The following is a 10,666-nucleotide window of genomic DNA, read 5'->3' as shown; positions in this document are numbered from 1 at the left end:
AGGCACTACTCATGGAATTGGGAATGCAGAATGATGAGCCAATGGTGATATTCGTTGACAACAAATCAGCAATAAACTTGGCAAAGAATCCAGTAGCTCATGGAAGAAGCAAACATATAGAGACCAAATACCATTTCATAAGAGATCAAGTGGAGAAGAACAAATTAAGCTTGGTTTTCTGCAAATCAAGTGAGCAACTAGCTGACATATTAACAAAGCCTTTGAAGAGGAGTGATTTCGAAAGGCAAAGGAATCAATTAGGTGTTGTTAGTATAGATAGCATGAATTAAGGGGGTGTGTTAAATTGTAATTCATTGCTAATTAGAAGTTAGTTGTAATCCTTCTATAAATAGAAGGTTGTAATTCAAAAAGTGGTTAATGCATTCCAAAAATAGAATGATTCAGATTTTGATCATTCAATCATTGCAAGATTTACTCTTTCTCAATTCTAATTCATTCCTTCAATAATTCTCTCTCACAAACTCCAATTCTTCTCTTCTCTATACACGATTTCATTCTATTCTTCATTTACTTTCCTTTTCTGTTTTCTGTAACAAAACCAGAGGCAAGGAATTGAGCTTCTGGATTTTTCAAACTTCAACAAGTACATCAAGTAGGACATGAATGAGAACATGTGATCCCCATCCGCTATTCTTTATGTATCACTAGTAATTCCATTACTTGGCTTTCAAGTTGAAGTACTTCTTTATCTTATACATGAATTGAATTCATGACATCAAATTTAAGAAACTTAGTTATTTATTTAAATTATCTTGGACCTTGATAAGTTAACATGTTATTACCCGAAAAAAATGTTATTAACATATATATGTACATGAATTAGAAAAGAGTATTGAATAAATAAATTAAGGTAGTTTGAATCTTTACTTCTTGCCCGCATTTAGTATAATTTTTTCATTAAATGATCACTTTGGTCCTCAAGATTATGAAAATTTTAGTTTAGTTTTTAGCTTTGACAAATGTTTGTCACGTTCTTCCCTATCACTAAAGGTCATTATAACACCTTTGTAGACAACCAATTTGGTCCTTGATTTTGTAGATGCCCAATACTTTAATCTCTAAAATAAATAAATAAAATCACTTTAGTTCCTACTTAGATCACCATCTTCTTCTATATAAGCATGCACCCAAATATATACAAACTTAATTAATAAGCATTCTTCATCATCTTCTTTCTTTAAATCTCATAGCCTAAACCTTAGGAACGACACTTGTTAGAAAAGACAATCACAAATCCTGAAATGAATTAATTGTTTACTCATAGGATGAGAGAATATATTTGGTAGTAAAAAAAAAACCTTAGCCTTGGAAACTAAAATGACAAATGCCTATATAGTCAAGAAGAAAGTGATGGTTTACTCTATATTTTTTTGGTTGATAGCTTGGAATAGAAATTATTACTATACCCAATATCAAAAAGTGCAATTATACGTGGAGAGACTTTCTGAAATTACTACTATGTATGTTTGACTATATCATTATGTGCATATCTTTCCATATCACAATCTTCATATCAACCATCACATGTATGATATCCCACACAACCTAATTATGCCAAAAAAATCATACTATTTGCTGTGGTAACTTCAACTTTTTAAATATACTTATAGTAAAAAAATTGAAAGATAAAACGTTATTCCCCCTTAAAATAAAAGAAAAAACTATTAACCCTCTCCATGAATTAAATAGTGTTTGTTGTATAAAGAAAATAAGGTTTGGAACTTCAATTCTTTAGTCGCACTTTCGGAATATGCAGTTTGAAAAAGTATATGCCACATGTTATAAGTTTTGTTTTTAATATTTTGTTCTGAATAAATAGATCATATATACACTAAAAAATACATGGAAGTGAATTTTTTCCTCTTTTGTTGATAACTTAGAAGAGAAAATATCATATACCTCCAGAATTTCCAAAGTGGTTGTTTGAGCTTCATTATCAACTAAAACTATAATAAAAATTGGCAGGGCATTGACGATATCATGAAGTGATTTTCATCATGAACCTTCCTATTCTTTATGAGGCTCACATCAATCGTAAATGGCATCAAGGAAATATTATTGATTGAGTCATGACCATGTTATTTTCTTTAAGATGTTTTGTTTTATAACATTGTCCAAAATATGCAAATAGACTATCAATTGCGCCATCTTCAGGATAAAAGAACTTAGTTCTCTGTTTTGATTTTTAACTGCATTGTAAGAACCGATTTGGAATACACCCACAATATGACTATCAATGTCAATGTCAATTCTTGAAATGATAATAGTATGACTATCCGTGACAATTCTACTTTTCCACAATCATGACTACCAATATTAGTTCTAACGTGAGGAAATGCTTTCAACTGGGATGAGAAATATTGAATAGGGAGTCTCTATTTATAGCCTGAGACCTCCAATGGTCAAGTCAATCCAACAACCCAAGTGGAAGATCTCGTCCCAAATGGCCACAACATCTAATGATTAGGATGGGTCCAACAATCACACGACTGGATTCTCCTCCACCTTGACCAGATCCTCTTTTCGACTTCCCTCTCTCTAACTGTGTGCAGACTCGACCACACACGTGTGTTGACTTGGTCAGCCACACGTCCAAAAGGAAAGAAAAAGAAAACAAAAAAAAAAATTGTTAGGCCCAAGCCTAAACCCGAGCCGGCTGACGGTAGAGGTAGTGGTTGTCCGCACGCATGTAAGGAAGATTTTATTTCTTGAGTTCTCATCCATTACAAAACTCATTGTACCCTTGGCACACACCCCTTAGATATCACTTATAGCTTATAAAGCCTTTCAATGTTTATCTTCCATCCTATGTGAGACTTTAAGTTTTTTCATTTCACACATAAAAGTCCTCATTAAAATGTGACTTTGATGTGTGAGAGGTATTTTCATTTGGATTTAATATGTATACACTGACAGTGTAAGTATTTTTTACACTGTCAGTAAATCATTCATCATTGATTTGTTAACCATCATTGACTCTCAAACAAAAGTAATACAAATCAATGGTAGATGATATGCTGATAGTGTAAAAAAATTTACACCGTCAGTGCATAGATTTTAAACTCTTTTCATTTCACAGCCAAAAATCATCATTAATGTGCCTTTGATTCGTCCAGTTCCAACACCTTCATAAATCACCATGGCCAATATATGTTAACATAGATGCATTAAAATGTCATTAAGGGCAACATAAATTATTACTTTTGTTCTCATTTTGGAATTTATGTTTAGTTTAGTATAATGATATTAGGGTTGATCCAAATTTCTAATATGAAGATTGGAATCAATAGTTTTTTCAATGGTTTATATCTTATTATTATTGAGACATTATAAATATGTCCAAAAATATGAATGATATATTGATAAATATGAAAAATATGAGAGATTCATTTAACCAAGTTTTTGTAGCATATAAATACTTAAAATAAGAAAGTTTAAAGGGTAGGAGAATAAGTAAATAATTATGAATACTGTTCCGGTGGAGGATTTACAATGGCCAAGATTTGATGAGAACGAAGGTTTTGCCCTGGTGGAAAACTTATAGGACGCCCTACTAAGAGATGGGTAGGGAGAAGAGAATGAAAAATGAGTGGAGTACATCCTCAAAAGTTTTAATTTTTTTTGTGTGATTTATATAGTCACATTTAATTTAATGTTGTTTTAATTAAGAATGTAATATTTATGCACTGTGGATGTAAAAATTTATATACAGTCACAAATTTCACACGAATCATACCATTTACTATAATCATAATTCGCATGGTAACCAAAAAATGAAACAAATCATATCACCCTCTCTCCTTGTATCACACAACCACAAAAGAAAACAAATCATCACTCCTTAAGTTCCATTGCAATCCTCCAAGAAATGAAAAATTAATCACACCACCATCTCTCCATTGAATCACACAACCACGAAAAGGAAATAAATAATTTCTTCTTAAGTTACCACGCTAATCCTCCAAAAGAGGAAATAATTCATTCTACACGCCTATTTCAAGAAGAAAACAATTCATATCACACAACATTCTCCCATAAATAAAAATTATCATACCACTCTCTTTCCTTGCACATTTAACGATAATGTTTCCATTTGAGTTATACACATAAATTATTCCTTATTTAATTTTAAAACACACGTGAAAATAGGTGTAGGTGGCTACCCAAAATGCATGGGTCCCACTTGCACATATCTTCATTTTATTGAATGTAACTTGATGACTTGAATTAAATATCTTCGTCATATTATTTTTGGGCTTGGATTTGGAATATTCCCTTATTCTTTAATTGTGTCTCCAACAAATATTCTTGACTTGGTGTATGTCCTCCAAATTGTAGGGCATCCCCCTAGCCTACATCATATGCTAAATAGACGCTCATAGCTCCTTCAACCATGATTGTGGAGTTCATAACTTATTTTGAAACATTAGGCCATGACATATGATTGCGGAATTTTGTCATTAGCTTATGTGTGATCGATGGTATTGAAAGACTTTTGATAATTTATTGTGATAACATGTTCGTGGTTCTTTACTCCAACAATAATAAGAGTTCTACAAAGTCAAAATTCATTGACATCAAATTTTTGGTTGTTAAAGAAAGTGTTAAAAATGAACAAATTTTCATAGAACATATATGGACAAATTTTCATAGAGATATATGGACAAATTTTATGCAAGCTGATCCAGTGACTAATGGTTTGGTACCTAAAGTCTTTCATGAGCATGTTGCTCATATGAGTGTTATTCTTTAGTTCAGTGAGAGTCTATATGTTTTATGATTTACTTTAGATGTTATATAGTTTTATGCATAATAAAGTTGATGATTTATTATTCTATTTTGAACTTGTGTATTGTAACTATTGTGTCATAATTAAAGACTTTGAATTGATCTCACTAAAGAACAAAGAATGAACATTTAGAAATAGACATGTTTGAGATCATATTGCATGAAATTTTCATGTCACTTATCCATATTTGATGTATGTCATTAAGTATGTTAATATGTTGATCATCGTGGTCGAGTCACACTTGAATGTGATAAAAGTCGCGGTAATTTCATAGTTGATATCTGAGATTGAGCAGGTCGTGTCAAGGAGAAGTCTAAATATAAATAAATACGGATGCACGCCTAAAGAATATGTGATATAATTGTTTTAGGAAAATATGAAGCCCAAGTGGGAGATTGTTAGAAATTCAAAATTTCTAATTAAGATGAACATTATATATTTAATACAATTATATCGGCTATTTATTTTGGGTTACAAAACAAGTGATCTAATTACTAACAACTCATAATACTTCTAAAATTGATAACGAATATGAGCTTAATGAGTGAATACTTAAACGATTGGCCTATAAGAGATAATGAGAACTCTATAAGTTAACACATAAGAAACAATTATAGTCCTCAAGATACCAAATCGCTAATAGTTTCCACTTCTCCCCATCAGAGAGAAAACGAAGGTCCGAAAAAGAATTAAAGATTTGGTTAAGGAAGATCATCATACCAAAACTCTATCAAAAGATATATCAAAAGAGTAGATCTGAGAACATGAATTTATGTATAACTTTGTATCCTTATTTTATGTTATATATGAGAATTATGAGATTCAAGATTCTAAAGTTGATATTTCACCAATCATAAGGAAATATCTAACAATAACCAGTATACTCGTTTAATATACAATCATATGAAAGGAGTACTCCATGCAAAAGTAATTGACTTTTAAGTTCTTTTTATTGTTAATATTAATAATTTAATGATGTTTTTATATTTCGCTAAAATCATATTACATTATTTGATAAACATGTTGAGACATACGTCAGTTAATAATTCAAAAACAAGCTGATTTTCCTACTTCCTTTAGTTAATTTAACATTGATACGTTCATGAGGGATATGGCTCTTCTGATATCCACTTTTTTGTTTTTGTATTTCTAAGGTATTATTTCAACCTATGGATAATGAATTAATATGTTTTAGGTGTATAACTATTTATCCCAATAAGTATTTTGCTAAGAATTGAATTTTTAACTTTTCAGTTTACTTGAAAATTTAGTAAAGTCTTACACCGTTAAACAAATTTATATTTGGTAGATATTCTCCCACTTAAGAACATGTTATATTAGACAATGATGATGAGCGTCCTGCCCAAGCCAAGGCCAAAGCCTATCCACTCCAGCACACAGGCCTAGCCAGGCCAAGGCCAGTCTACACCAACAAGGCCAGTTTACACTAGCAAGGCCAAGGCATGCATATTCACATCAGCAGGCCCCAAGCAGAGTAGGGCCAAGCCAACTAAATCAGCATTCCACAAGCAGAGCAGGACCAAGCCAACCAAGGGCCGTCAAGGCCAAGCAGAGGCCACGAGCATGAGAACAGCAGGGCCATCAAGGTCCCTGCACCAAGGCCAACTCAGCCAAATCACACACCATTCATTGCAGCACACGATAACTTGTGCCACAAGCAACCACCTTTAATCCTTCCATTTTAGTTAAGCTTTCTATTTTAGTTAGTTAGTTTGTTATTCTCTTTCCTATATAATTAGTATCTGTATAATCCTTGATAATTAATAAGATTCATTTCATTTTAATCAACCAAAAGATTATCTTGCATTCTTGTTCATTTCTTTCTTCCTTCTCAAGCAAGAAGTGTTATTCACTTTCTTCTCATTCAAGGAAGATTATATCTTCACATTCTTTTATGGTATCAGAGCTCTTTTTAGAAAGAGCTCTGCTACATTCAAGATGACTTCTTCTTCTTCAAACCTCCCAAGTTCTCATATGGATATCACGCAAGATCCATACTATGTGCATCATTCGGACAATCCAGGAACTGCACTTGTCTCACTCACCTTCCCTTAGTGGCAACAACTATCACCAATGGAGTAGATCCATGTGGATAAGCCTCATATCTAAGTAGAAATTCGAATTTGTAGATGGTAGCATCCAAATGGCAACAAAGGAGGATCCAATCTTCAAAGCATGGGAGAGAGCAAACAACATGGTAACCTCATGGATCATAAGGCTAGTTTCTCCATCCATCTCACAAAGCATCCTATGGATTGACAAGGCTTATGAGATTTGGGAGGAACTCAGGGAAAGATTCTCCCAAGGGAACCTTTTCAGAATTGCAGAATTACAAGAAATAATTGCTAACTACAGGCAAGGAGAACTCAGTGTGAGTAAATATCATATTGAGATGAAAAGCCTATGGGATGAATTAGAGATTTTTAGACCTCTTGCTAAGTGCAACTGCAATAGTGAAAAATTCAGAACAGAGGACAAAGTGATCAGGTTCCTAAAGGGGTTAAATGACTCATACTCTAATGTGAGGTCTCAAATCATGTTAATGGAGTCGTTCCCTAACATGAACAAGGTTTTATCACTAGTTATCCAGCAAGAAACTCAGATATATGGAAATGATTCAGAGGCTAAAGCAATGCAGGTTGGAACAAGCTGGAAAAGGGAGGAGCATACACAAGGGATGCAGGGCAAAACATCAAAGGATTCAGCAAGAACACTTGGAATAAACCCCCAAGCTCTACTAAATTCTGCACTCATTGCAAGAAACCAGGACACACCATTGAAACTTGCTATAGGATTCATGGTTTTCCTCCCAACTTCCAGTTCACTAAGAACCAACAAATGAATTCAATGACCACTACACATGACCAAGACAAACACAAAGAGAAAGATGTTGTCTTTGGTTTGAGTAAAGAACAATACAAAGGGCTTATAACCATGCTCCAACATCAGCATGGACAAAACAAAGCTCCATCACAAGAGGAAAATTTGATCAACACCCTATCCACCACTTCAACACCTAAGGATCAACAAGAAGAACATCAAGATCCAGAAGGTAATTCTATATCCCAATGGATACTGGACAGTGGTGCCAATGACCATGTGTCCTATAACATCTCTTACTACTCTGCTTACTATAGAATTAAACCTATAAGAGTTAAGCTCCCAAATGGCCATGAAATATTGGCCACCATAGCAGGGACTATACCTATAACTTGAGATTTAGTGATTCATGATGTGTTATACATCCCTTCCTTCTCATATAACTTACTTTCAATACCTAAGCTAACTTCCCAATCATCTTGTGTTCTATCCTTCACTGCCTCTTGTTGTAAAATACAGGAGAGGAATTCCTTGAAGATGATTGGTATAGCTAGGATTTCAAAAGGCTTATATGTGTTGCAAGGAGCCAAGCTTGACCATCACACTAGTTTCTCATTCACTAACTCTGTCACTGTTTCTAAACATAATTTTTGGCACTATAGATTAGCTCATCCTTCACAAAATTGTATGAACACTATCAATAATAGTCTTTCATATGTTTCCTTTAACAAAGATTATATCTGTGATATTTGTCATTAAGCCAAGCAAAAAAGGCTATCTTTTCTCTTGAGCAAATCCTCCTCAAGTAACATCTTTGATCTAATTCACATTGACATATGGGGCCCCTTTCCTATTGCTTCAATACATGGACACAAATTCTTCCTAATTATAGTTGATGATCTGAGTAGGTACACTTGGGTAAATTTACTTAAAAGCAAAGCAGAAGCCTCTAAGGCTCTGCAACACTTCATTAATCTTGTTAGCAATCAATTTTCTGCCAATATAAAGGTAATTAGAAGTGATAATGGACCTGAATTCCTTCTAAAGGACCTCTATGCCAACAAAGGCATCATCCATCAAACTACTTGCACTTACACACCTCAACAAAATGGTGTTGTTGAGAGAAAACACCAACACATCTTGAATGTGGCAAGAGCTCTATTACTTCAAAGTCATCTCCCAAAAGTTTATTGGTCATATGCCATAAAACATGCCATCCATATCATCAACATTCTACCTACCCCTGTTTTAGCCAATAATTCTCCCTATCAGATCCTACATAAAACCCAGTTTCAGTTCCAAAATCTAAGAGTTTTTGGCTGCCTTTGTTACATAAGCACCCATAAACACCTTAGGGACAAATTTGATCCCAGATCCTCCAAATGTGTCTTCATAGGTTTCCAAGAAGGGGTAAAAGGCTATATAGTTCTGAATCTAAAATCTTGGGCCATACAAATAAGCAGGGATGTCGCCTTTCATGAGCATGTATTCCCATATGGATCTTTAAGATGATACCCTTGACCAATACAACTAGTTGGGCATAGAAGACTATAACAATCTCCTGTATGAAGACATTATGCCACAAACTACAACCCCTAAACTCCAATTTCCTAATTACCCATCTGAACCTCCTACACAAGATTCATCAGACTTACCTTCAACTCAAACCAGAAAAAGCAATAGGACTCACAAACCCCCCTCTTATCTCTAAGACTATCACTGTGCTCTTCTAAGTAAGAAACACATTATTTCTCATTCTAAATATTCTATCTCTTCTTATATATCTTATAATAATTTGTCTCCTGCTCATAAATTCCTCACCTTATCCATAACTTCACATCTACAACCAAAAACCTACAAGCAGGCCATCCAACATCCTCATTGGCAAGATGCTATCAACCAAGAACTATCTGCTTTACAAGATAACCACACATGGCTCATAATAGACTTACCCTCATCTAAGAAACTCATAAGCTGCAAATGGGTCTTTAAAACCAAATACAACCCTGATGGAACCATTGAGAGATACAAGGCTCGTTTAGTTGCCAATGGATTCACTCAAACTGAGGGTATTGACTATATCAAAACTTTCTCCCCTGTGGCTAAATTCACATCTGTCATATTATTCATTGCCTTAGCATCTATCCATAAATGGTCATTACAACAACTAGTTGTTAACAATGTCTTCCTTCATGGTGATTTAGAGGAACAAGTGTACATGTCTCTGCCACCTGGCCTCACATCTTCCACCCCTAACCAAGTTTGCAAATTACAGAAATCCCTATATGGCTTGAAGCAAGTCAGCAGACAATGATTCATCAAGCTCTCCACCTTCCTTACAAATCATGGCTACTACAAAGCCAAGGGAGATCACTCTCTATTCATCAAGTGGTCTTCATCCACTTTCATCACTGTCCTGCTGGTTTATGTGGATGACATTATCTTAACTGGTAATTACAACACTGAAGCCACTCACATCAAATCCCTCCTACACCAAACCTTTAAAATCTAAGACCCTTAAAATTCTTCCTAGGCTTTGAAATTGCTAGAAATAAATCTAGCATCTCTATCAATCAGAGGAAATATGCCCTTGAAATCTTAGCTGACTCAGGACTTCTTGGCTGCAAACCCTCCTCTACTCCCATGACCCCTAGTACTCACTTATATTAGGATCCCTCTGAACCTTACTAAAATCCCCCTGCCTATAGAAGACTTGTTGGTAAGCTCATATACCTCACTAATACAAGACCTGACCTATCCTTTTTTGTTAACCAACTTGCCCAATTCATGTCCAAACCTACCATCACTCATCATCTTGCTGCCATTAAGGTCCTCAGATACATTAAGGCCTCTCCATCCCTAGGCCTCTTCTATCCTAGCTCTTCTCATCTTCACTTAAATGCCTACAATGACAGTGATTGGGCCTCCTGCCCTGACACCAGAAGATCAACCACTGGCTTATGCATCTACTTAGGGAACTCATTAATATCCTGGAAATCAAAGAAACAAAGAACT

Source organism: Lupinus angustifolius, chromosome LG13 (genome assembly GCF_001865875.1).
Source record: "Lupinus angustifolius cultivar Tanjil chromosome LG13, LupAngTanjil_v1.0, whole genome shotgun sequence".
Lineage (NCBI taxonomy): Eukaryota > Viridiplantae > Streptophyta > Magnoliopsida > Fabales > Fabaceae > Lupinus > Lupinus angustifolius.
This window is presented reverse-complemented; position numbering follows the sequence as displayed.